Source organism: Antechinus flavipes, chromosome 3, assembly GCF_016432865.1.
Source record: "Antechinus flavipes isolate AdamAnt ecotype Samford, QLD, Australia chromosome 3, AdamAnt_v2, whole genome shotgun sequence".
In the NCBI taxonomy this organism is placed as follows: domain Eukaryota; kingdom Metazoa; phylum Chordata; class Mammalia; order Dasyuromorphia; family Dasyuridae; genus Antechinus; species Antechinus flavipes.
This window is the reverse complement of record NC_067400.1, coordinates 202,621,541-202,648,917: the sequence shown is the minus strand read 5'-3', so window position 1 is coordinate 202,648,917 and position 27,377 is coordinate 202,621,541. Positions and strand designations below refer to the sequence as shown.

At 35.7% G+C, this 27,377-nt stretch overlaps 1 protein-coding gene and 1 long non-coding RNA gene across 7 annotated transcripts in view; one reads left to right on the top strand and one right to left on the bottom strand.

Annotated features, from left to right (window-relative positions):
- REPS2 (RALBP1 associated Eps domain containing 2) overlaps positions 1 to 27,377 on the top strand; it is a 299,240-nt gene that overhangs the window by 144,929 nt on the left and 126,934 nt on the right. The gene's annotated exons all lie outside the window — the stretch shown is intronic.
- Positions 1,043 to 27,140, bottom strand: LOC127553601 (uncharacterized). Its single transcript, XR_007951778.1, has 3 exons — positions 26,982 to 27,140; positions 5,954 to 6,018; positions 1,043 to 1,172 (listed from the first exon to the last, which is right to left on the bottom strand). It is a non-coding gene; the product is annotated as an uncharacterized LOC127553601 (long non-coding RNA).

Genomic DNA, 27,377 nt, shown 5'->3' with positions numbered 1-27,377 from the left:
AAGTTTTTTCTTTTGTTCAGTTTAGAAAGGAAAGTTCTATCAAGGAGATATATTTTAGATTTAGGCTAGAGGGACTCATATAGGAAAAATGAGCTAGTATGCTCTCTGGTTTTAAAATTTTTTCCCTTAGGTTTGGCTGTTTGTCAATTTTAGAGAGAAGCTATTACAACTTATCCCTAGAGTTCTACTTTAGTAGATAATAAACAAGACTGCAGCTTGGGAGGTGGGGAGTAGTATATAGAAGAGTACAAATACAATTTTACTTACGGAAAAACCTTTCTTATCAAAAATATTTACCCAAGGTGTTTTGAATACAGGCCAGCCCTAAATATAGCCCATATGACTAAAACAAAGGGAACTTATTATATTATTGTGATCTCTTTTAAAGGGGAATATATTGTATTAATATATAAAATATTAATTCATAATTAATATATTATGTACAATCTTGTAAATGTATCTATATGTTTATGTGTAAATGTATTTTCATATATAATTTTTAGATACATATGTAATATATACTTTTATATATATTAATATCTATATGAAAAGATTATATATTATTACATTATAAACTGCATGCAGGTTTTATACAATCCACATTTGAGTTTATATTTGGACCAGTAGGACATTTGAGAGATAGCTGTGATCTAAGGTGGCAAAAAATGAAAACCTATTCAAGAATATTCACTGGGACTTTTTAGTTGGTAACATTGGGATCTTCTCCCTCCAGTAAATTTGGGTTCATGGCTTGTAAAGGAAGTACAATGAAGTTTAAATGAGAGCAAGTTGTAATGTTTTAATTGTCATGACTGAAATATTCATCTTCTCTAATTTGTGGACTGTCTTTGACTTGGCTGGATACCATGTCTGAGGAAGGAAAATGCTACCTCGTTCAGTCATGTAGTTGTCTTGGTTTAAAATCATTTAATCTGAGGAAAAGAAAAATATATTTGTAAAGAATTTTTATAAATACACAAATTTAGTAATATAATATAATATAATAAAATGCAGATGATGGATTAAGCAATTACAGGTCATTTTTATTCTCTTGTTTTACCAACATGAGGGAGGACTGGGATAATCTGCTGTCAGAGGTGAGAGTGACTCCTTGTCTCCTTACTTTCTGTTTATGGCTTCATGCTTCCAACCTTGCTGCCAGCAAAGAGGGTCTGTTGATAGATTTCAGAGTATTCATGAATTTGGATGGGAACCCACCCAATTAAATTTTTATTTTCACTAACCTTAAATTGAAAGTTATTTTCTTCAATTATGAATGAAAAAAAATATTCTGAGAAGGACTTGGGAAACTTCATGAGTCTGCCTATTGTTTTTTTGGAAATTTTTTTGGGGAAATTGTCAGTTGTTAGGGTGCATCAAAAAAGCTGAGAACCCCTGCTTCTTGGCAGAAAATACACCTACTAAATGGACAATTTTAATATTTTATTTAGGTTTTAGATTGTTTTACATTTTTTCTTTTGTTTAAGGTATTTTTGTTTTTTAAGCTGGATAGACATGAAATTTGACCCAGGTGAAAGAATATTTGAGAGAGTTTTGAGAAGGATGTGAAAGTCTTCAGTCTTCCTTCCTTTGTTATGGAAGCCTATTACATTATTATTACTTACTTTTTATTAGATTACCCTATTTTCACAGTGATCCACTAAGGCTGAACAGAACAGGTTATGCTTCCACATGGATCTGTGAGAATAACCAAAGACTGATACTGGAGTAGATTAGAGTTCTGAAACTCATCATTATTCATGTCTGTTTCTCATCAGAAGGACTCTGGCAAAGACCCCTGGCTGCAATGGATTGTCTGTGTTCCAGACCTCAAATTGTTAAACCTACTGCCCTTTATTTATTTATTTATTTTTGGAATTCTCTTAGAGTCAAGAAACCCAAGGCTTAATAATTACATGAGCTGAGCCTGTGAATTGTTGGTAATTACATCCTTCATTGCCCTGGGAAAAATTGAAGAGTTACTTTCTTACCTTGTTGATTTTCATGAGGAATGTTAGATTTACTGATCTGCTCATAAATGGAAACGTAATCTTATAAACAGACTACCAAAAATGTTATGTTACCACCTAAATATTCACTTCCCACATTGCCAGGGCAATGTTGACAGATGGTACTTTTTGCTGCCATTGAGAAATCTTGTTGAGGAAATCATTTTTTCCCCCTTTCTCTCCTCTTCCCCTTTTCTTCTTCCCCCATTCACTGTTTCCTATTTAATTCCCTTATTTTTATTTTTCTTCATATTTTCCTTCTCCCTTTTAACATTCTTCCCTGCTAATGCCCCAGGCCTCTTAGTGAACCTCTCAAGCATGGTTTAGTTCTAGGTAAAGCTATTCATGCCTAATGAAATGATGACCAACAAACTTTTGTATGCAAAAAAGATTAAGATTAGATTGTCTTACAATTTTCAGATGAAGAAATTGAAACTATTACCACTCACATGAAAGAGTGTTCCAAATCACTATTGATCAGAGAAATGCAAATTAAGACAACTCTGAGATATCACTACACACCTGTCAGATTGGCTAAGATGACAGGAAAAAATAATGATGAATGTTGGAGGGGATGCGGGAAAACGGGGACACTGATGCATTGTTGGTGGAGTTGTGAACGAATCCAGCCATTCTGGAGAGCGATCTGGAATTATGCCCAAAAAGTTATCAAACTGTGCATACCCTTTGATCCAGCAGTGTTTCTATTGGGCTTATACCCCAAAGAGATACTAAAAAAGGGAAGGGGACTTGTATGTGCCAAAATGTTTGTAGCAGCCCTGTTTGTAGTGGCTAGAAACTGGAAAATGAATGGATGCCCATCAATTGGAGAATGGCTGGGTAAATTGTGGTATATGAATGTTATGGAATATTATTGCTCTGTAAGGAATGACCAGCAGGATGAATACAAAGAGGCTTGGAGAGACCTACATGGACTGATGCTAAGTGAGATGAGCAGAACCAGGAGATCATTATACACTTCGACAACGATATTGTGTGAGGATGTATTCTGATGGAAGTGGATTTCTCTGACAAAGAGACTTAACTGAGTTTCATTGGAGAAATGATGGACAGAAACAGCTACACCCAAAGAAGGAATACTGGGAAATGAATGTGAACTATTTGCATTTTTGATTTTCTTCCCGAGTTATTTTTACCTTCTGAATCCAATTCTCCCTGTGCAACAAGAGAACTGTTCGGTTCTGCAAATATGTATTGTATCTAGATATACTGCAACATATTTAACATATCTAGGACTGCTTGCCATCCTGGGGGGGGGAGGGGAGGAGGGAGGGAGGGGAAAAAACGAAACATAAGTGATTGCAAGGGATAATGTCGTGTAAAAATTATCCTGGCATGATTCTGTCAATACAAAATTATTATTAAATAAAATAAAATTAAAATGAAAAAAAAAAAAAAGATTAGATTGTCTTAAAGGGAAAATATGGAACTCTTCAGAAGGATGATGCTTGAGAAGGTTTTATTAGTCTGGAGAAATAAAATAATTAGGAATTTGAGATTGTAGCTGACCAAAGGAGATGAGTTCTTAGAACAGGTTTTAGGATTGAGTGCTGTGAAAGACAGTTGGTTCTTGGAGACTGACAATGAAGCAATCTTGCTGCTTGGAGTGTGTTAGGAGAGGAAAGGTGGAGGATTGAAGACAGACATAGATTGCATAGAAAAGAGATAAACAGAAAAGGCCTGACAGATGCATTTCAAGGGGGAGGAATTGTTTATTATAGTGTCTCATTTAGACAATGACTTCTTCATTTTTCTGTCATATCTTCCTGTTTTTTTCTTTTGTCAAAGAACTTATTGGTATACTCCTAGAGTAAGCTTTTAGTTCCTCTCTGCTTTTAAGATCCATTCTTGTGAGTGCTTTAAAACTCAGTTAATTGTTCCAGAGTGTGGTGAGTTTTAGGGGTATAAAGGTACTTTATGAAATTCTGTCCTCAGTTTTAATTCACTGTTATTTTCCAGCTGAAATCTGTTCCTAGTTAGTATCATTTTGATGCTAGATTTAGAACACAGAGACCTTTATGATCACCTACTCCAACTCATTCATTTTTATCAGGATCCAATTCAGTCATTTTATCAGGATGCAATTTAGTGAGGAAATTTATATCCAGAGAGGCTGTGATCTTGTTCCAGGTTATAGAGATATCAGATGGCAGAGGCAGGTGACACTCAGGTGATCTGATTCCAATTCTGTTCTTCTTTCTACTCAACCAATTTTTAAGATTCTTCCCTTCATTTGGAATTGATTTGCAGAAAGAATCTTGGGAAATGTGGTGTTTGGTCTCCTGAGTGGATTTTAGAAGAAAAGACACAAGAAAGGGAGGAAGAGAAAAGAATAAGAAAATCCTCCCTACCTTTAATATCAAAAGGTGCTAATTGATTATTTTTAAAGAGGTATATTGTCCTTCACATATATATTTATTTTAAGACAACGTGTTATGTTTTGTATTTTAAAGAGACATGTCCTTTAGGTTTTGAGATTGAAGACTTTCTTTGTTGAAATGAGGTAAGGCATAGTGCTTGATGTTTTACAATATTCCTGTTTGTTACCATGTATGGTCTGCAAAGTGAGATACTGTAGACTAAATCCAATGTTACTTGAATGTTTTCAGGAATAATCTAGGTCTCTTTAAGATGGTCATGCAGGTAAACTAATATTTTCTGAAACCAGGGAAAGAAACAAAAAATAAAAGCAAAAACTAGCTTCATTACAGTTCCCCACCTCACCTCCACCCTGTCCCTCTGCCCAGAATATCAGCCCTTCTTTAGCAAACTGGGACATCTGGTTGTCCTTATTTGGATCATAATAGCAGCCAGGTTGAATGACTTAGCCATTGAAATGCAACTAATAAAGTCCCAATTGTTAGAAGTGGGAAACATTAACATAATTTAAGGGAAGACTCCTCAAAAATAGTTTTGGAAATGTTAACCTCTTTTCCTCTTACTGAAATAGAAAGGAGTGTGTGTGTGTGTGTGTGTGTGTGTGTGTGTGTGTGTGTGTGTTAATTATAGGAAGAAATGGTTTGATAGATTTTACAGGCATCTGCATTATTTCCTGAATCTTGACATCTTGTTTTACTATCCTTTTCCTTGTCTCATTGGAAAGCAAAGCTACAATTTTAAGCCATTTCTCCAAGGGTTAAAGGTTAGGAGGTTGATCAGATCACACCACTCTGCTCTGCCTATGGTCAGGTCTGCAGTAAAATTAGCTTCTTGTTCTGAAGTTTTTAGAGGGGTCTCGTTACTGAGGACATGAAATTCTTCCTGTTTCCCCTGACCTTTCCATATTTTCTCTTAAGATTTCTGCATCTTTAATTTTGAGAGTAGAGGCATTTTATTTACATTGAAAGGGTAGCCTTTTCTTCCTCATGTACTTAAAATAACAGCAACAAAACAACCAAAAAGCTCTTCCTTTCTTTCTATTCCCTCTTGTGTGGTTGCTGATATATGCTGGTTAAATATTCCTTTGAACACATACTGATCTATACAATAAAGAAAAAAAAAGTCTCTCTTGGGGAATCTTTGCTGCAGGGGGCTTATGTTTGAAAGTCCAAATTATTGGCATTCCCTTTTCATAATGCAAGCAATTTTGGCCTTTCCAGTGTAAATTCCTTGAGGCAGGAATTCCTCAAGAATTTTCACAACTCTACAACAACTAGACCAGAAATCCATAATCTGGGGTTCACAGATTCTCAAATGGTTAGTTGATAGATTTTAGAGGGACCACAAATTTGTTTGTTATTTTGATAACTACATTTCAATAAAATTAATTTATTTTGTGGCCCTATGTATTTCATCTTATTTCATTTAAAAACATGATTCTGTGCAGGTATTCAGAAGAGTGACAAAGGGTTAAACAATATAAAAAAGTGCAAAAGCCTCTGAACTAAGTCCCTTTTAGAGACAATCAAGTCTTAATCTCTTACCTTATAACTTCTTTCCATAGCTATACCCGCTGGCCCTCTCTTTTTCTGTCAAACTGGTGGTCAGTCTGAAAGAGGAGGTGTAAAAGCTTCATCACCCTATAAGATTTTAATTAGAATCTGGGAAATGGTTTACTTTATAAGCTTCTATTTTTACTTATTTACTCTTTTCTATTTTCCCACCTCTGTGTCACTATCCGTTCCTTCCTTCCATTTTTCTTTTTTTTTTTTAAGTTATATTTACTTTGAACTTATGAAATAAAATAAACATTTACAAAACATAGAAGAATAAAAAAAACTGATTGTACATGAAACTATAAATCTACTATATACAGCTTTTTATTCTTTTTTAAGTATATATTTATGTACAATAAATATATAATAAAGTTTTCATGTAACTTCTCTTTTTTTCCCTTCCTGTGCCTTAGAGATGGTTACCTTGCACTCACAAATACATATATACATACATATATACCCTCCATTCTATGCATATTTTAATTTATCACTTCTTTCTCTAGATTCAAATAGCATCTTTTCCTTCTTTTTTCTTTATTTCCTCCTTTCTTCTTTCCCTCCTTCCTCCTTCCTTCTTTCTTTCCTTTCTTCCTTGGATGAAAAATAGTTAAGAAGAATTTATTAAAAGCACCAACTATGTGTGCTAGAGGCTGGGGATACAGAAACAAAAATGACACTTTGGCCCTGTCTTCTGAGTATACTTTCTATTGGAAAAGTCAAATCAATATAAAAGGACATTCAAAATATATACAAAGTTTATACAAGATGATTTTTTTTGGTGGAGAGGCATTAGCAGCAAAGGGAAGCAGGGAAAGCTTCTTATAGGAGGCAGTCTTTTTAGCTAAATTAAAAAAAAAATTTTCAATTCATGGAACAAAACAAGCATTTCCATAACATAGCACAACAAAAAAGATGATTGCATATGAAACTGAAAATCTGCCATGTACAATTTACTAGTCCCTCTAAAGATGCATTGAAGTTGTCATGTAAATTTCTTTTTTTTTCTTTCTCACTCCCATTCTATAAATGGCTACCAATAGACACAAATAGGTATTTTTTTTTTGATAAAATTATTTTATACATATTTCTATTCATCAGTTTTTTTCTTGAAGTGCAGATAGCATCTTTATATATCCTTTTATTTTTAATTTGTATATTCATAATAGTCAAAATGACTTAATTGTTCAAAGTCATTCTTAAAACAGTGTTGCTGTACAGTAGTCTTGGTTCTGTTCACTTCTATCTCATCATTTGTGCAAGCCTTTCTATGTCTTTCTAAGATCACCAAATTCATTATTTCTTATAACAGTAATATTCCATCACAACTGTATAGCACAATTTGTTCATCCATTCCCCATTTTTAGCTAAATTTTAAAAAAAGTTAAGAATTCTAAGAGGCAGAGATAAAGGAAGGAGTAGGACATTGCAGGCATGAGGAAAAACTGGTACAAAATCACAGAGAAGGGGAGTGGAATGTTGTTTGTGAGAAAAAGAGAAAAGTCCAGTTTTGCTGAACCATAGAGTTCTTGAAAGGGAGAAATATATAATAAGGCAGGACGGATAGAATAGTGCCAGGAGTTGTGAAGGGTTTTAAGTGCTAAATAAAAATTTGGATTTAACTAGTGACAGTAAGACGCCAATAGCCAAACCATTCATGCTTCTCTCTTTAACCAGTCCTCCCCTCCCCCTCACTGAATGATGATTTAGCAATGTTTCTTCCTTTCAGTTTGATGCCATATTTTGCTCAGATCCCTGTTGCTGCCATCTGCTGGTTCTCAGAACCCTCTTTTATTTCCTTAATGATTTAAGCATATTGCTTATCATTTTTCTCTCTATCCAACCTCAAAGGATTCAATATTTACATTAAAACCCAGTAACACTATGATAACTCAGTTTACAAACTTCCTCAACTCCTATGGTCTCCATTTCTGATTCATCATAATTTCAAGTATTATCAAACTTTATCTTTGTTTCTTTTTTCTTTCTTTCTTTTTTTTTTGTTTTTATTTTATTTTTAAGGTAATACATGTATATTTATTTTTTACATATTTCCATTAAGTCATGTTGGGAGAGAAAAATCAGAACAAAAGGGAAAAACCAAAAGAAAGGAAAAAAAGGTGAAAATAGTGTGTTGATACACATGCAATTTCTATATTTATCTTTCTGGATGCAAATGGCATTTTCCATCCAAAATTGATTGAGATTGCCTTCGATCATTGATTTGCTGAGAAGAACCAAGTCTATCATAGTTGATCATCACACAATCTTCTTGTTGCTGTGTACAATGTTTTTCTGGTTTTGCCTGCTTCACTCAGCATCAGTTCATGTAAATCTTTCAAGCTTTTCTAAAATCAGCCTGTTCCATTTTTTATAGAACAATAATATTCCATTATTTTTATATACTATAACTTATTCAGCCATTCCCCAATTGATAGGCATCTACTTTTTTTTTCCAATTCTTTGCCATCACAAAAAAGAGCTGCTACAAATATTTCTTCTCCCTCTTTGGGATACAGACCCAATATCATTATTGGGGTATGCATAGTTTTATATAGCCCTTTGGGCATAGTTCCAAATTGCTCTCTAGAACGTTTGGATAAATTCATAATTCCACCAGCAAAGCATAAGCGTCCCAGTGTTCCCACATACCCTCCACCATTTATCATTATCTTTTCCTATCATTTTAGCTAATCTGAGAGATGTGAATTAGTACCACAGAGTTGTTTTAATTTGCGTTTCTCTAATCAATAGTTTTTTTAGAGCATTTTTCACATAACTATGGATGGCCTTAATTTCTTCATTTAGATGTCTCTATGGCCTGAAATTGGCCCATACCCAAAATCTGAATTCTGAAATTTTTCTCTCTAATGATTGTTTCTTATTCTTTCTCCATTTTTACTGCCTCACTCTTACTAAGCCTCCTTTTCACTTTTAAAAATAATTAATAGTATTCTATTTTTTCTAATTATATGTAAATATAGTTTTCATTTTTATAAGATTTTGAGTTCCAAATTTTTACCTCCTCTCACAAAATAGGAAGCAATCTGATATAGGTTATGTGTGTACACTCTTGTTAAATATATTTCCATATTAGGTTGTGAAAAAAGAAGAATCAAAACCAAAGGGGGAAATAACATGAGAAAGAAAAAAGCAAAAAAACAACAACAAATGAAAATAGTGTGCATCCATCTACATTCAGACTCCGTATTTCTTTTTTTCTTTTCTTTTATTTTTTTGCTATTTTTTTAAAGAGCTTTTTATTTAGAAGTTATATGCATGGGTAATTTTACAGCATTGACAGTTGCCAAACCTTTTGTTCCAATTTTTCCCCTCCTCCCCACCTCCTTCCCTAGATGGCAGGATGACCAATACATGTAAAATATATTAAAGTATAAATTAAATACAAAATAAGTATACATGACCAAACCGCTATTTTGCTGTACAAAAAGAATCAGACTCTGAAATATTGTACAATTAGCCTGTGAAGGAAATCAAAAATGCAGGCGGGCAAAAATATAGGGATTGGGACTTCAATGTAATGGTTCTTAGTCATCTTCCAGAGTTCTTTTGCTGGGTGTAGCTGGTTCAGTTCATTATTGTTCCATTGGAACTGATTTGGTTCATCTCATTGCTGAAGATGGCCAGGTCCATCAGAATTGATCATCATGTAGTATTGTTGTTGAAGTATATAATGATCTCCTGGTCCTGCTCATTTCACTCAGCATCAGTTCATGAAAGTCTCTCCAGGCCTTTCTGTAATCATTCTGCTGGTCATTTCTTACCCAACAATAATATTCCATAGTATTCATATACCACAATTTATTCAGCCATTCTCCAATTGATGGGCATCCACTCTGTTTCCAGTTTCTGGCTACTACAAACAGGGCTGCCACAAACATTTTGGCACATACAGGTCCCTTTCCCTTTTTTAGTATCTCTTTGGGATATAAGCCCAGTAGAAACACTGCTGGATCAAAGGGCATGCACAATTTGATAACTTTTTGAGCATAGTTCCAAATCACTCTCCAGAATGGCTGGATGTGTTCACAATTCCACCAACAAGGTATTAATCAGACTCCATATTTCTTTCTCTGAATATGCCAAGCATTTTCCATCACCAGTCTTTTGGAATTGTCTCTGATCATTGTATCGCTGAGAAGCTTATCATAGTTGATCATTGTGCAGTGTTGCTCTTAATTGTGTCCTACTTTTCACTTTTGTTATCTTTCTTCTTCTCACCTTTCATTTTGTTCACCACCTCCCTCCTTATTACTCCTATTTTAGTTTCTCTTTATTTTCTTTGAATTCTTGATACTATCTTAGGCCTCAAATAATTACTTTTTAGAGACCAGAGTGAGATAGGTGAAAGGTAAAGAGTTACTTGGTGCACATTTTGTAGGCATCCAAGAAATATAGAGTAGTAGTAGAAAAGCCTGGCATTTACTGATGAAAACAAGTCAGTGCTTACTTTGTTTAGGCTGCCAGCCCTTGCCAACTCCTGTACCTGCATATGTGTGTGATTATGTAGCAGTCTTAGCATTTTTGATAGGTTGCTCTCCAGTGGGGACAGACTTATTTCCCTCTGGTGACTCACTGAAAGCAGTGAATGTAATTAAACCTCTTAGGCTTGGGCTAAAAACAGCTAATTGGCTATGTGGTGCCAACCAGCTGTTGGGAGAACTGGAGGGAGATGAGTTTTAATTTGTGTCTACAATCAAGTCCCTCTAGAGGGTGCTTGACATCAGGCAATGGAGAGCGAAGTATCCCAGCCAGCTGCAACATCATTTTAGGCTATGTACCCTCCTTTCATCTCTTGCACATTTATGGCTAGATAATGCAATATCCAAGCCTTCTCTTTCTAGACAGCATCTCTTCCCTCCTCATCATGAGTCTCAACCATTTTCATTTCCTACTTTGGTGTGCTGAAGGGCAAGGGCAGTAGAGACATGGGATGATAGAGATTCTTCTAACTCAGAGGGTTAGGGGTGGGGTTAGTTGAAGAAATTGCAAAATATATAATGGGTAGCATACAGTTTTTGATTCAGGTTAATGAATCTACTACATCTCACCCTCAAAATAAAAATAAAATTTCTATTAATTTTAAAGACAAACTGACTTTCCCAGAATAACAGAATTTTTGTAACTGATGGAAATTTCATTATGATGACTTGATTTTACTTTGTGTGTTAAACAAAACAGAATTTTAAAGATAAATGAAAATGAAGCAATAGCCTTTATTGATTTGTTATTTATGTTTATTATTTTAACATTATTAATATTTATTCATAAAGGAAATCTAGATATTGGGGAAATACACTGTCAGTGATGAATGTATAAAATCTATACATCACAATAACCAAGAGGTAAAAATATATCATTTAATGGATAGTCCAAATACAATGTATTTGTATGCCAAACTTTGAGCCCCAAATGAGATTGGCCATATGTCAAAATAATAGTAAAACTAGCAGGTAGTTAGTTTTGGATTTTGTGCCCTTTTTCAGCTATAGGTAATATTTCTCTTTAGCTTTCCCCAAATCCCAGTAAAAATAAAAGATGAAAATCAATGAATGTTCATATACATGGTCTGTGAGCTCCACTTTGGCAAGCCCGGTGTTGAATTCTGTTTGTGAGATTGCCACTTAATAAAACAAAGATTCTGAGAAATGGTTTGGATGTGGTCTAGGGTCTAGGGTGTTGCCGTTTAATTCATGGACCACCACTCTGTGGTGTCTCTGTGGCAATATGGCACTGAATAGCCCCACAAAGAAGAGCTCTGGGAAGAGATTAGTCTGGTTGGAAATGGTACTGGGATTTGTTAAAAGTGTAATTTGGAAATATGTAATGGGCTAGTAAGTACAATGCTAACCCACTTTGATTTCTTCCTTCTCCGGCTGTTTTTGTACTTATTTTCTGTAGCATGTAATTCACACCTTGTTTCATGTTGCTGTATCCTTTAATTATTTACATTGTACAATTTACTATTTTCTTATAGGAGTACATAATGCAGTTTGTACTTTCATGCATAATTCTCATTTGCATGTCTGGACAGATGCCTCTATATAAACAGACATATTGTTGATTCATTCACTGTTTTCTTGGCTTATCTTCTTTCTATAACTACATTTTAAGGACCCTGCAGGTAGGAATTGACCCTTCTACTTAGTAGGTAAGTGCTCAATGAATGTTTGAATAATATCAGTAGGAAGACTATATAATTATATATATATCTATATCACATAATTATTTTCTCAATTTTCTTTTTACCTTGTAGAAGTAGTCACCTATTGTTCTGGTGATATGTTGGAGTTTGCTCCTTTTTTTAAGTCAAAGAGCAAATGGATACAGATACTTTGGGAACAGAACATTTGACCTTCGTGTATGGAAGTGGATAGTATAGGCATCTTTCAGTTTGTATAGAAACTCAATTTACCTGGTTTCTTACACAGAAAAAAATACAGTTTTTAACTTAGACCTTGTTCTTAAAACAGAAAAAAACTGCTTAAAAAGGCTAATAACTTTAGAAATATTATGAGAATATTCAGTTTAGATTTTGGTTTATAAGACCCTAAGAGTCTTTAGTAACTGAAATTTCCAAAAGGGATACATTATGAAGTGATTTTTTTAAACTTATAAAATGGTTTCATGTCATGGATATAAAGACAATTTTCTATCATGACTCTAAGGTGGCATTATGAATTAAGTAAAAAATGTTATATGATTAAAGAACTATTTAAAGACTTTCCCTAAATTCAAGATGACAATACTCACTTTGTAGTTTATGTAATTCAGTTGTGTTTTAACTCCTTTATTTTTTCATTTTCTTTTTTGTTTGATTCTTTTCAGCACCTTTTCAGTAAATTTTAAAAAATGAATCTCCATTAAAAAATAATCCATTTTTCTAAAAAGAAATGTGAAAGTTAAAGATCTGAATTCGATTAAATAAAAGTATGGGTATGAATATTTAAAATGCAAGCACATTTAATTCCTCTATTTCTGAAAAAATGAGTGTCTTTCTCTATGTGTGTGTTTGTATAACCCAGGCATATACATGTTCGGGATGAAGACACCTACCCAAATTGACTACTCAGAGATCACTCATAAAAAAGCAGAATTATTTGCTAGAATCTCAAGAAGCAGACTACCCCATTCTGCAAGCTGAAATTCACAGCAGGAGGGCCACTCCCTTGAGAGTAGTCACAGTTTTTATACATTTCAGACAAAGAACCTCCCAAATCCCACCTTCTATATGTTGTGATTGGTTACATAAGTCTCTATAACCCTATTTGGCTAGTAAATTTGAATGAAGTAAATGAGATAATGGTATAGATTCGGTGGCCTTCTTTGGACAATGGAATGCAGTCCAGGCCTTATCTAAAATCATGTGACTCCAGAGAAGCCAAAACTGAGGCCTTAAGGTTTCAATTAATTTATCTAATAGTCACTGATCAATATGTGTTTGATCTGTAAGTTCACATTTTCCACACAATCCCCCCTGTTCCTCTGTTATTTACATATATATATTCATTTCCTCATGAAGAACTAATATAGTCAAATTCAATTAACATCTTTATATATTGCTTTTTAATTTCTTCATCTGGATCATCCCCTGCTACTGCCTCCCATCCCTCTTTTTATAAAATCATCATTTTAATGGCATCCTCTGTATATAAGATTCTTGACAGTGATCTTTGAACTATTCTTGTTACCAACTGAATTATGCAAGACAAACACAGTGGTAACAGGATAATTCCACTTGTAGCTATTAATCCATATCCCAACAGTTGTTTCCACCAGCTTCCACCAAACCATCCCTGCCAGCCAGTACCAAAGGCAGATTTCCAAACCTGCATGGGCACATGTGCAATCTTATGGATATTTTTCATGATTTCCTTAACAATTTGCCATTATCATCAATCTGCATGCAGCAAGTGGACAAATTGAGTTTCTCATAGATCCCTCCTTCCTCTGCCAACAGATAATCTAAAACTAATCTATGTTATAAAACAGCTTCTCTTATCTAGGTGGCTTGATCAGCTATTAGATCAAGGGCCTGAGCAGTTTGATTAGTTGTTACCTCTATCCCCAACCACCATCTTGGGTCCATGTTGCTGGTCCATATTTCTTGATAATCTGTGCTGGGGAACAGGCATCTCCTCACCCATCAGCATCACTAGTTTGAGTAGATTATGGGGTATTTGACAAGTAGGCTTCTTTCTAAATTGCTTCAAACATTCCTCATTACTCTCTAATGAATGCTGGTGGACACAATTAAGCATCAAGCCATCATCACAAACAGTACTTGACTTGCTCCATCTGTTTCTATACTCACTACAATCTATAATATCTACCCTCTCTGGTCGTTGAGTAAAAGTCCGTTCACTCTTGCTCTCTTCCATCATGGCCCTGTACCTGTTTAATTTAGGCAATGCCCTAATAAGATACCCCAGATCAATACCACTATCAAGATTTTACATGCATAGTTCATCAGTTCCTTTCTTTCTTTCTTTCTTTCTTTTTTTTATTAATAATTATAACTTTTTATTGACAGAACCCAAGCCAGGGTAATTTTTTTTTTTTTACAACATTATCCCTTGCACTCACTTCTGTTCCGATTTTTCCCCTCTCTCCCTCCACCCCCTTCTCCAGATGGCAAGCAATCCTATACATGTTAAATATGTCACAGTATATCCTAAATACAATATATGTGTGCAGAACTGAATAGTTCTCTTTTTTTACAGGAAGAATTGGATTCAGAAGGTAAAAATAACTCGGGAAGAAAAAACAAACAAATATGCAAACAGTTTACATTCATTTCCCAGTGTTCTTTCTTTGGGTATAGCTGCTTCTGTCCATCCTTGATCAATTGAAATTGAGTTAGATCTTCTCTTTGTCAAAGAAATCCACTTCCATCAGAATACATCCTCATACAGTATCGTTATTGAAGTATATAATGATCTTCTGGTTCTGCTCATTTCACTTAACATCAATTCATGTAAGTCTCTCTGAGCCTCTCTGTATTCATCCTATTGGTCATTTCTTAGAGAACAATAATATTCCATAACATTCATATACCACAATGTATCCAACCATTCTCCAATTGATGGGCATCCATTCATTTTCCAGTTTCTAGCCACTACAAACAGAGCTGCCACAAACATTTTGGCACATACAGGTCCCTTTCCCTTCTTTAGTATCTCTTTGGGGTATAAGCTCACTAGTAGCACTGCTGGATCAAAGGGCATGCACAGTTTGATAACTTTTTGGGCATAATTCCAGATTGCTCTCCAGAATGGTTGGATTCGTTCACAACTCCACCAACAATGCATCAGTGTCCCAGTTTTCCCGCATCCCCTCCCACATTCATCATTATTTTTTCCTGTCATCTTAGCCAATCTTTTTTTTTTTTAATAACTTTTTATTGACAGAACCCATGCCAGGGTAATTTTTTACAGCATTATCCCTTGCACTCACTTCTTTTCCGATTTTTCCTCTCTCTCCCTCTACCCCCTCCCCTCAGATGACAAGCAGTCCTTTACATATTGAATAGGTTACAGTGTATCCTAGATACAATATATGTGTGCAGAACCGAACAGTTTTTTTTGTTACACAGGGAGAATTGGATTCAGAAGGTATAAATAACCTGGGAAGAAAAACAAAAATGCAAGCAATTTATATTCATTTCCCAGTGTTCTTTCTTTGGCTGTAGCTGCTTCTGTCCATCCTTGATCAATTGAAACGGAATTAGCTCTCTTTATCGAAGAGATCCATTTCCATCAGAATACATCCTCAAACGGTATCTTTGTGGAGGTATATAATGATCTCCTGGTTTTGTTCATTTCACTTAGCATCAGTTCATGTAAGTCTACTAGTCCTCTCTGTATTTATCCTGCTGGTCATTCCTGACAGAACAATAATATTCCTTAACATTCATATACCACAGTTAACTCAACCATTCTCCAATTGATGGGCATCCATTCATTTTCCAGCTTCTAGCCACTACAAACAGGGCTGCCACAAACATTTTGGCACATACAGGTCCCTTTCCCTCTTTAGTATCTCTTTGGTGTATAAGCCTAGTAGAAACACTGCTGGTATTTTGCAGTTTGCTAACTTTTTACAAAGGGTATGCACAGTTTGATAACTTTTTGAGCATAGTTCCAAATTGCATCTTAGCCAATCTGACAGGTGTGTAGTGGTATCTCAGAATTGTCTTAATTTGCATTTCTCTAATCAGTAGTGATTTGGAACACTCTTTCATATGGGTGGAAATAGTTTCAATTTCATCATCTGAAAATTGTCTGTTTATATCCTTTGATCATTTATCAATTGGAGAATGGCTTGATTTCTTATAAATTAGAGTCAATTCTCTATATATTTTGGAAATGAGGCCTTTATCAGAACCTTTAACTGTGAAGATGTTTTCCCAGTTTGTTGCTTCCCTTCTAATCTTGTTTGCATTAGTTTTATTTGTACAAAGGCTTTTTAATTTGATGTAATCAAAATTTTCTATTTTGTGATCAGTAATGGTCTCTAGTTCATCTTTGGTCACAAATTTCTTCCTCCTCCACAAGTCTGAAAAATAAACTATCCTATGTTTTTCTACTTTATTTATAATCTCATTCTTTATGCCTAAATCATGGATCCATTTTGATCTTATCTTGGTATACGGTGTTAAGTGTGAGTCCATGACTAATTTCTGCCATACTAATTTCCAGTTATCCCAGCAGTTTTTGTCAAATAATGAATTCTTATCACAAAAGTTAGGATCTTTGGGTCTGTCAAACACTAGATTGCTATAGTTGACTATTTTGTCTTGTGAACCTAACCTATTCCATTGATCAACTAATCCGTTTTTTAGCCAATACCAAATAATTTTGGTGACTGCTGCTTTATAATTTTAGATCAGGTACAGCTAGGCCACCTTCATTTGATTTTTTTTTCTTTCATTAATTCCCTTGAGATTCTTGGCCTTTTGTTCTTCCATATGAATTTTGTTGTTATTTTTTCTAGATCATTAAAATATTTTCTTGGAAGTCTGATAGGTACAGCACTAAATACATAGATTAGTTTAGGGAGTATTATCATCTTTATTATATTCGCTCTGCCTATCCAAGAGCACTTAATAATTTTCCAATCATTTAAATCTGACTTTATTTGTGTGGAAAGTTTTTTGTAATTTTGCTCATATAATTCTTGACTTTCCTTTGGTAGATAGATTCCCAAATATTTTATGCTATCGACAGTTATTTTGAATGGAATTTCTCTTTGTATGTCTTGCTGTTGGATTTTGTTGGTGATGTATAAAAATGCTGAGGATTTATGGGGATTTATTTTGTATCCTGCAACTTTGCTAAAGTTATGAATTATTTCTAATAGCTTTTTAGTAGAATCTCTGTGGTTCTCTATATATACCATCATGTCATCTGCAAAGAGTTTGGTTTCCTCATTGCCTACTCTAATTCCTTTAATCTCTTTCTCACCTCTTATTGCTGAGGCTAGCACTTCTAATACAATATTGAATAATAATGGTGATAGTGGGCAACCTTGCTTCACTCCAGATCTTATTGGGCAAGGTTCCAGTTTTTCCCCATTGCATATGATGTTTACTGACGGTTTTAAATATATGCTCCTGACTATTTTAAGGAAAAGTCTGCTTATTCCTATCCTCTCAAGTGTTTTTAATTAGGAATGGATGTTGGATTTTATCAAATGCTTTTTCTGCATCCATTGAGATGATCATATGGTTTTTGTTAGTTTGGTTATTGATATAGTCAATTATACTAATAGTTTTCCTAATATTGAAGCAGCCCTGCATTCCTGGTATAAATCCTACTTGGTCATAGGGATGGTTTTCTGTCATCTTTTTTCTAATATTTTATTTAAGATTTTAGCATCAATATTCATTAGGTAGATTGGTCTATAATTTTTTTTCTCTGTTTTCAACCTACCTGGTTTAGGTATCAGTAACATGTCTGTGTCATAAAAGGAATTTGGTAGGATTCGTTCAATCCCTATTTTTTCAAATAGTTTATATAACATTGGAGTTAATTGTTCTTTAAATGTTTGGTAGAATTCACATGTAAATCCATCTGATCCTGGAGATTTTTTCTTAGGGAGTTGGTTAATAGTTTGTTCGATTTCTTTTTCTATAATGGAACTGTGTAGTCTATTTACTTCTTCCTCTGTTAATCTGGGCAAGCTATATTTTTGAAGGTATTCTTCCATTTCATTTAAGTTGTGGAATTTATAGGCATAAAGTTGGGCAAAGTAACTCCTAATTTTTGCTCTTATTTCCTCTTCATTAGTGGCAAGTTCTCCCTTTTTATTTTCAAGACTAACAATTTGATTTTCCTCTTTCCTTTTTAAAATCAGATTTACTAAGGGTTTGTCTATTTTGTTGATTTTTTCATAGAAGCAACTCTTAGTTTTATTAATTAATTCAATAGTTTTTTTTACTTTCAATTTTATTGATCTCTCCTTTTATTTTTAGAATTTCAAGTTTAGTGTTTGACTGGGGTTTTAAAATTTGTTCCTTTTCTAGCATTTTTAGTTGCAAGCCCAATTCATTGACCTTCTCTTTCTCTATTTTATGCAAGTAGGCCTCTAGAGATATAAAATTTCCCCTTATTACCGCTTTAGCTGCATCCCGTACATTTTGGTATGATATCTCATTATTGTTGTTTTCTTGGGTGAAGTTATTAATTATGTCCATGATTTGCTGTTTCACCCAATCATTCTTTAGGATGAGATTATTTAGTTTCCAGTTATTTTTTGGTCTACTTTCCCCTGGCTTTTTGTTGATTGTAATTTTCATTACATCATGGTTTAAAAAGGATGCATTTACTATTTCTGCCTTACTGCATTTGAGTTTGAGGTTTTTATGTCCTAATACATGGTCAATTTTTGTATAGGTTCCATGAATTGCTAAAAAGAAAGTGCACTCCAGACAGAAAGTCTCCATTTAGTTTTCTCCAGAGATCTATCATATCTAACTTTTTTAGTATTCTATTTGCCCCTTTGACTTCTTTCTTATCTATTTTGTGGTTTGATTTATCTAATTCTGAGAGTGCAAGGTTGAGATCTCCCACTATTATAGTTTTGCTGTCTATTTCTTTTTGCAGCTCTCTTAATTTCTCCTTTAAGAATTTAGTTGCTACACCACTTGGTGTATATATATTTAATATTGATATTGCTTCATTATCTATGCTATCCTTTAGCAAGATATAGTGCCCTTCCTTATCTCTTTTAATTAGATGAATTTTTGCTTTTGCTTAATCTGAGATCAGAATGACTACCCCTGCTTTTTTAACTTCACCTGAAACATAGTAGATTCTGCTCCAACCTTTTCCTTTTACTCTGTATGTGTTTCCCTGCTTCAAGTGTATTTCCTGTAAACAACATATTGTAGGATTCTGGTTTTTAATCCATTCTGCTAACCACTTCCTCTTTATGGGGGAGTTTACCCCATTCACATTTATGGTTAAAATGACCAATTCTGTATTACTTGCCATCTTGTTAACCCCTGTTTATGCTTTTCTCCCTTCTTTCTCCCTTACCCCCTTCCCAGTATTAAACTTGTGAGCACCACTTGCTTCTCACAGACCTCCCTTTTTAGTAACCCTCACCCCGCCTTAGAGTTCCTCCCCCTATCTTACTCCTTTTCCTCACAGTTTCTGTGTTCTCTTCTGCTTAGCTTATTCCTTCCCTTTTCACTTTTCCCTTCCCATTTTTCAATGAGGTGGGAGAAGTTTCACCATAAATTGAGTATGTCTAAACTTTTTCTCTTTAAGCCAATTCTAATGGCAATAAGATACCCACTATATTCATCCTTCTCCATTCTTTCTCTCAAATATAATAGGTTTCCTTCGCCTCTTCATGAGATGTAATACCCCCACTTTACCCCTTTTCTGGTACAATGTCCTTTCCACCTCTAGTATCTAGAACAAGGTATACATGTATTCTTTATATATATTTATAGGAGAAATATAGTTCCAAGTTTTCTTTTTACCTTTTTAGGTTTCTCTTGAGTTCTATATTTGCAGATCAAACTTTTTGTTAAGTTCTGGTGTTTCATCAAAAATAGATGAAAATCTCTTATTTTGTTGAATGTCCATCTTCTTCCCTGGAAAAAGATGCTCATTCTGGCTAGGTAAGTTACGTTTGGTTGCATACTGAGTTTCTTAGCCTTTCAGAATATCATATTCTAGACCCTTCAATCCTTTAATATGCACCCTGCTGGATCCTGGGTAATCCTTATTGTGGCTCCTCTATATTTGAATTGTTTTTTTCTGGCCGCTTGCAGTATTTTTTCCTTTGTCTGATAGTTTTGGCATTTGGCCACTATATTTCTTGGTGTTTTGATTTTAGGATCCCTTTCAGTAGGCAATTGATAATTCTTTCAATGTCTATTTTACCCTTTGTTTCTATGACTTCTGGGCAGTTCTCTTTGATAATTTCCTGGAAAATAGTGTCTTTTTTTCATCATATTTTTCTGGGAGTCCAATAATTTTCAGATTATCTTTCTTAGATCTATTTTCCAGGTCTATTGTTTTCCCAAGAAGGTATTTGACATTTTTCTCCATTGTTTCATTTTTTTTTGGTTTTGCTTGACTGATTCTTGTTGTCTCCTCGAGTCATTCAATTCCATTTGTTTGATTCTAATTTTCAATGAAGTATTTTCTTCACTCACTTTTTTTATATCTTTTTCTACTTGTCCAATTGAGTTTTTAAGTGACTTGTTTTGTTCTATGAATTTTTTTCCATTTTGCCAATTTTATTTTTTAGAGAGCTATTTTCTGTTTCCAGGTCACTAATTCTATTTTTCAATGATTTAATTTCTTTATCCACTCTGTCTTTAAATGAATGTGATGACTTCTCCAGATTCTCTTGCCAAGCTTCCCTTTCCTTTTCCCACTTTTCTTCTAGCTCTCTTGTGAGAGCCCTTTTTAATTTCTTCTATGAGATTTATCTGTGCTGAGGACCAGATGATATCCTTCTTTGGGGATTCACCTGGAGACAGTCTGTTTTTATTCTCAGAGTTTAAAGTCTGCTTTCTCTCTGTATAGAAGCTATCAATGGTTAAGGTCTGTTTAAATTTTTTGCTCATTTTGTCAGAGAAGAATCAAAGACAAACTAGCAAAGAAAAAAAGAAAAAACCCCAAATGGAATCTGCTTTTTTTTGGAGGGTGTGGAGCTGGATGGTGTTACCCAGCTTCCTCTACAGACTGCGGGGACAGCAGTGAGGCACTAGCAGGACAGCGATGGCTGTGCTGTGCCTGCGCTCTGAGACTCTGAGAGCGTGCTGAGACACTATGTGGGAGGGGTGTTCAGGTCCCTAGAGACTCCAGCTTTTCAGGGTTGTATTCTTCCCTCAGTGTTTTTAGCTTTTCTGCTTGTCTGCTGGCTTGTTGCCAGGGCAAAGTATCCAATTCTGTATCAAAGCTCTCCCCACAGAGATGGCTGAGATTACAACCTACCCTCCTGTGGTCTGCTCAGCTGTGAGCTGCTTGCAGTGCTTTTGCTGCCGTTGCTTCCCCTCAGCCTGCGCTTGATCTAAAACCATCCCCGCCCTCGAGCAAAAACAGACCTTTCCTGGCAAATTTCAAGGATGTCTTCTCTTGGTCACTATTTGTTGGTTTTTTTCCAGTCAAGCATTAATCCAGAGGCTTGTCATGAAATGAATTCTGAGAGAAAACTTGGAGCTTACATAGCTGTGTGCCTCCTCTCCACCATCTTCGCTGGAAGTCCATCAGTTCCTTTCAATGTTTGTCTCAGCTAGTTCTCTGGATTCAGTTTGGAAGTCCACATCCTTAGAGTGTCCACCAGTATTTTAATTCTGGTATGCTGAATCCACCCTTTTTCCTGTGTAGCACTGCTGTATCTGATATCAAGAGGATGTGGACCGGTCCTTCCCAAGTTGGGGTCAGCTTGTCCTCCTTCCATGTCCAAACCAGGACCCATTCTTCAGGCTAGAACTTATGCACCATCAATCCTAAGGGAAAAGTTTGAGCAATAAGCCCTTTTATTTTTAAAGTTTTCAGATGTTGCAATAAAGACATAACATATTTCCTTAACAAGAAATTCTTGGTTTCAAATATTGGATCCAATAAAGAATTTTGAATCCCTTTTGGATAAGGTTGTCCATACAATAATTCATAAGGTGATAATCCCATATCCCTTTGGGGTTTTGTTCTAATTCTTAATAAGGCAAGGGGAAGGCACTTGGTCCAGTGCAATTATGTCTCTAACTCCAATTTAGTCAGTTGCTGTTTAATTTCCTTACTCATTATTTCCACTTTACCTGATGAGGGTGGACGCCATGGCGTATGTAAGTCCCAAGATATTTCTAGAGCTTGGGCCACTGATTGGAAGATCTTAATCGTGAAATGGGTGCCTTAGTCTGAATCTATCTGCTCCACCAATTTGTACCTCGGAATGATATGCTCAAAGAGTACTTTTATGACTGCTGAAGCAGTTGCCTGGGCAAGGGGAAAGGCCTCCACCCATGAGGTCAGATGGTCCACTGTGACCAACAGGTATTTGAGACATCCCACTAATGGCAGTTAGGTAATAAAGTCCACATATATGCTTTGGAAAAGCCTGATACTAGGGGGCCTTCCTCATTTTTGGACTTGTCTTTGGGCCTCCCTATACTTCTGTTGACAAACAGGACACCTGCTGACAAGTTGCCTGCTGTTGTGTACAAGTCCAGTGCCACAAACTTAGTCAGCACCACATCACACAGGTTTTGGACACCTCAATGACTGCCCTGATGTAAAGATTGACATGTCTCATACCTGCTGTGTCAGTACCTCTCTGTCGTCAGGTAGGAACCAGTACCCCTTTTTATCCTTCTGAGTGTCAAGGCTTTGGATTTTCTGCTTCTCTTCTGGGGTAAGGGAAAGTGGAAGCATTTGAAGTGGAAATGCCAGAATTAGCACCATCTTTCTTCAGTACTTATAGATTCGTCATCTCCAGCCTGTTTTGCCTCCTCATTTGCAAAGTGGTTTCCCCTTGCCTTAAATGAATCTCTTCTTTGGTGCCTCTGAACATGAATCACTGCAATGTTCTTAGGGAACACAAGATTGGTTAAAATTTCAGTGACTAATGCCCTGTGTGCCAATCCCTTACCTTTACTGTTTCCATTATTTCCCTCAAGTAATTTAAGTAATTAAAATATTTAGGTCATTTTATAAGTGAAGGGAATCTAATTTCTTTTTCCCTTCACTTATAAAATGACCTAAATATTTTACAAATTGCAATTTGTCTTGAAAAATTCTCGGTCTCTGTGCTCCTAAATAATTTAACAAACTGATAATGACTTGGACAAGGTCACTCTTTTTCCAGCCTGCCGCAAGAAGATCATCTACATATTGTAAGACTTTTAACAATAAGAAATTTATTCCAGAATGTTCACATAATTCTTACTCAAGTAGATATTTCATAAATTGAATAATATACCAGTCATTTTGCTTTTAATATACCCAATACACAGAACAACCCCAAACTACATATTGTCTATAACAAAAACATTTTCAAAAGGACGAAGATAAAAACTATTATTCTTGGAGTCCCTTTAAATAATTGGCATCATTCACATAAAAGAATCTGAAAAGTTCTTAAAAACATCAATTAAACTTTTTGAAATAACCCTTTCAAACTATAGATTACATTTATGATCATATTCTAACAAGAAAACCATTATGTATCTAAAGAAACAAATATTCAATCAATTAACATCTTATAAGAGCAGCCTGTCCCTTTAAATCACAGTTTGCTGCACTAGCACCTGCTTGATTAAAAAAAAAAAAAAAAAAAAAAAACCCAGATGGAATACACTTGGGAGGGGGGATTCCATGTGGCTACCCTTCCCCCACTTCTTTTTTTTCTACTCCCAAATACCTTGCTTTCTCTTTCTAAAATCATCCAAACCTTTAATTGCTCCTACAAATCAATCCTTCATAAATCTCTGCATTCTCCTCTTATCTATCTAGGGAGAGCTTTTATGGCCCAGTCCAGGCTAAGTTTGAATTTTATTGCTCTTTTCCTTCTTTCTAACTAGAGTAGGCCGCCTTTTTTTTTCTTTACTTATAAATTAGTACATCAGGTTAAAAAGTTTAAAATCACAAGCAATTCCCAAATTTCTTAATCATTGTTCTTAAAACTTAACAGCACTTTTAAATTAACAAAACAGATAGGCAAATCACACAGACTACACAGTTACAACATTAAACAAAACATTTAACACAGAGACTAGGTGCTTTTCTCCAGGAATAGCCCTGAGAGAAGTTTGTTTCAGCTTGAGATTCTTTCCTCCCAGAATCCAAATGGAGCTTCTCTAAACTTCCAAGCCCATTTAGTGCATTTCTCTCTGCCTTCACAGAGAATGTCTAGATATTCCATTCAAACTTCTTTTCTTTAGTAAGCTAGGAAAGAGTTAAGCACCAGTTTTTACACTGCTCTTTTATTTTGCTTTAAAAAAACTTTCCAATTTCTTTCAATCTATGTTTTTATTTCCCCCCTTTTCTCTCTCTCTCTCTCTCTCTCTCTCTCTCTCTCTCTCTCTCTCTCTCTTTTCTCTCTCTCTTTTCTCTCTTCTCTTCTCTTCTCTTCTCTTCTCTTCTCTTCTCTTCTCTTCTCTTCTCTTCTCTTCTCTTCTCTTCTCTTCTCTTCTCTTCTCTTCTCTTCTCTTCTCTTCTCTTCTCTTCTCTTCTCTCTCTCTCTCTGTCTCTCTCTTTCTTTCTCTCCCACAAAACTGCTGCAGTCAGCCACAGGGAGAGAAAGAGAAAAAGATTTTCCATTCTAATCTTGAGAAAACCAAAATTAACTCCCAAATTACCTTACCATGATCAAAGGCCAATACATTCTGAGCCACTCTGAACAAATTGCTACTCTGAATGAATTCCAATTCCAACAATTCAGCCTGATATTTTTCTAAGCCGGCAACACAAAGGCTGTATTCTTATCTCTTACAAGCTTACTAACTTTTAATACGGAACACAAAATGCAAAGCAAACAAACATACACACACAGACGCATGCAGAATTCTATTATATACAGATTTATACCCAAATAGTCCAGGGAACATCCTCCCAGTTTTCTTCCCTAGCTAACATCCTGACACAAATTCTTGGACTGCTTCTATCCCATTTTACAACCTGGTACCAAACCAGGTATTGGCGGAGGTCCATGTCCACAATCATCGGAGAGCTTTCTCAGAAAGTTCTTTCGACAGCAGTCCCCACCAAAAACAAATTTAAGAGGATTAATCCCTTGGGGTCTCTCTCGACCCAGCCAATAGACTCCCAGACTCCAAGAGCTTTACTTCGAGTTTACACATGTAAGTCTTTCAGACTGCAATCCAGGCCATCAGGACTCTACTTCCTTCAGTCTTCACTTCTGCTTTCCACTGAGTACTTCTGCTTTGGTCCATTATCTGATAAGATGGGAGGACGCACACACTTGAGTTCAGAGACCACCAGAGAAATTTTTCCATGGGTACCCGCCTCCACCAAAAGACACCAAGCCCGGATGAGCCCCTAAATTGTTTGGGATGAAGACACCTACCCAAATTGACTAATCAGAGAACACTCATAAAAAGCAAAATATTTATTAGAATCTTGAGAAGTGGACCATCCTATTCTGTGAGCCAAAGCTCACAGCAGGAGGGCCACTCCCTTGAGAGTGATCACAGTTTTTATACATTTCAGACAAAGAACCCCCCTAATTCTCACCCTTTATATGTTGTGATTGGTTACATAAGTCTCTATTCCCTTATTTGGCTAGTTTGCAGTAAATGAGATAATGGTATAGCTTCTCTGGCCTTCTTTGGACAATGGAATGCAGTCTAGGCCTTATCTAATATCACGTGACTCTGGAGAAGCCAAAACAGAGACCTTAAGGCTTCAATTAATTTATTTAACAGTCACTGATCAATATGTGCTTGTTCTGTAAGTTTTTCATCTTATCCACACAAACATATACTGAGAAAGAGAGAGAGAGAGAGAGAGAGAGAGAGAGAGAGAGAGAGAGAGAGAGAGAGAGAGAGAGCGCGAGCGCGAGCGAGCGCACCATGACTTAGAGTGATTAGAAATTTTTTTTCCCTTTAGATGTGTTTTTCCCTAGGGGAAAAAAAAATCACTGATTGAACTCAAAATTGGTGCCAGTCTCTGTGTCCAGCACAGAGCTGAGACTGAATTAAAAAGCATCTTGATTGTAAGCAGCAATGAACCTTTTCCAGATCCAGTTTTAACAAGAAGGCAAGAGCACAGTACAGATAACTTAGGGACAGATTGCTGTCGCAATGCATGTAGTTCTTTAGCCCTTAGAAGTCTTTGTGGACTTTGGGGCCCTTGGAGAATATTAGCCAATCAGTGATTTGGTGATTTGGCAGATGAAGAGTGTTTGGGGAGCTGTCCCATAGCTGGACTGCTTGGTGACAGTCAAATCACTTTTATTATTTCTGCAATTTCCATCCTGTATCTATAATATAGTAAGTTGCCATTCAGAGCAATGGAAGCCCTAGTTGCATTTTTACCTCTGCTTAAATCAATAACACTTGCCATTTCTCCTTTTAAGTCAATTAGCCTTAATTTCTACTGAATACCAAATTGACTTTTTTCTCCTAGGAACTTCTACAACTTCAGCTGGTTGATCAGTTTGTAGGTGAATATTTGCAAATAAACATAGATCTTGGCAGAGTTACAATTTGAATTCAGATCACCTTGCAACAAATCTAGTTAAAACTTTTTTTCTTTTGTTAGCAAGAATATAAACAAACTTGTGAACCAATGGAAATAATTCATCCATCTAAGGGAGCTTGATGTAGTAGAAAGAATATTAATTAGTAGTCAGGATGCCTGAATTTTACTGTCCTTTGACATCCTCATAATGTGACTTGGGGCAATTCACTTAATGTAGCCTCCCACTCAGAGGTTACCAGTCATGCCTAATTCCCAGGCCTTCAGAAAATCTCTGGCCACTGTCTCACCCAGTGGTTCTTTACCAATCTTACCTCCATCAGAGGTCTTCAGAGATCTCTGGCCACCACCTCTTTGAGTGGTGGTTCTCACGTTCAGCAGAGTACCCGAAGACACTGGCATGTGAGCTCAGGATCTTTATTCCACGTGTTCTCATTATGCACTCTTCCTGACCTCTTGCTGACTCCTAGTCAACTCCCTTGAACTCCTAGTGAACTCCACCTATTTCCTGGTCCTCACTGCTTGTATAGGGTCTATGAGGTCACACATACAATATTAGAGAGTTGATGATGCAATCTCAATGCAACCAGAGCTCACGAGGGGTCCACGTTGTTCACAGAGGCCACATCTGGGGATCTCAGGCTTCAAGTTCTCTATACTTCCTGATTGCCCTGTGTGAGGCTCCTCCCCTGATCCTTACAACTTAACCT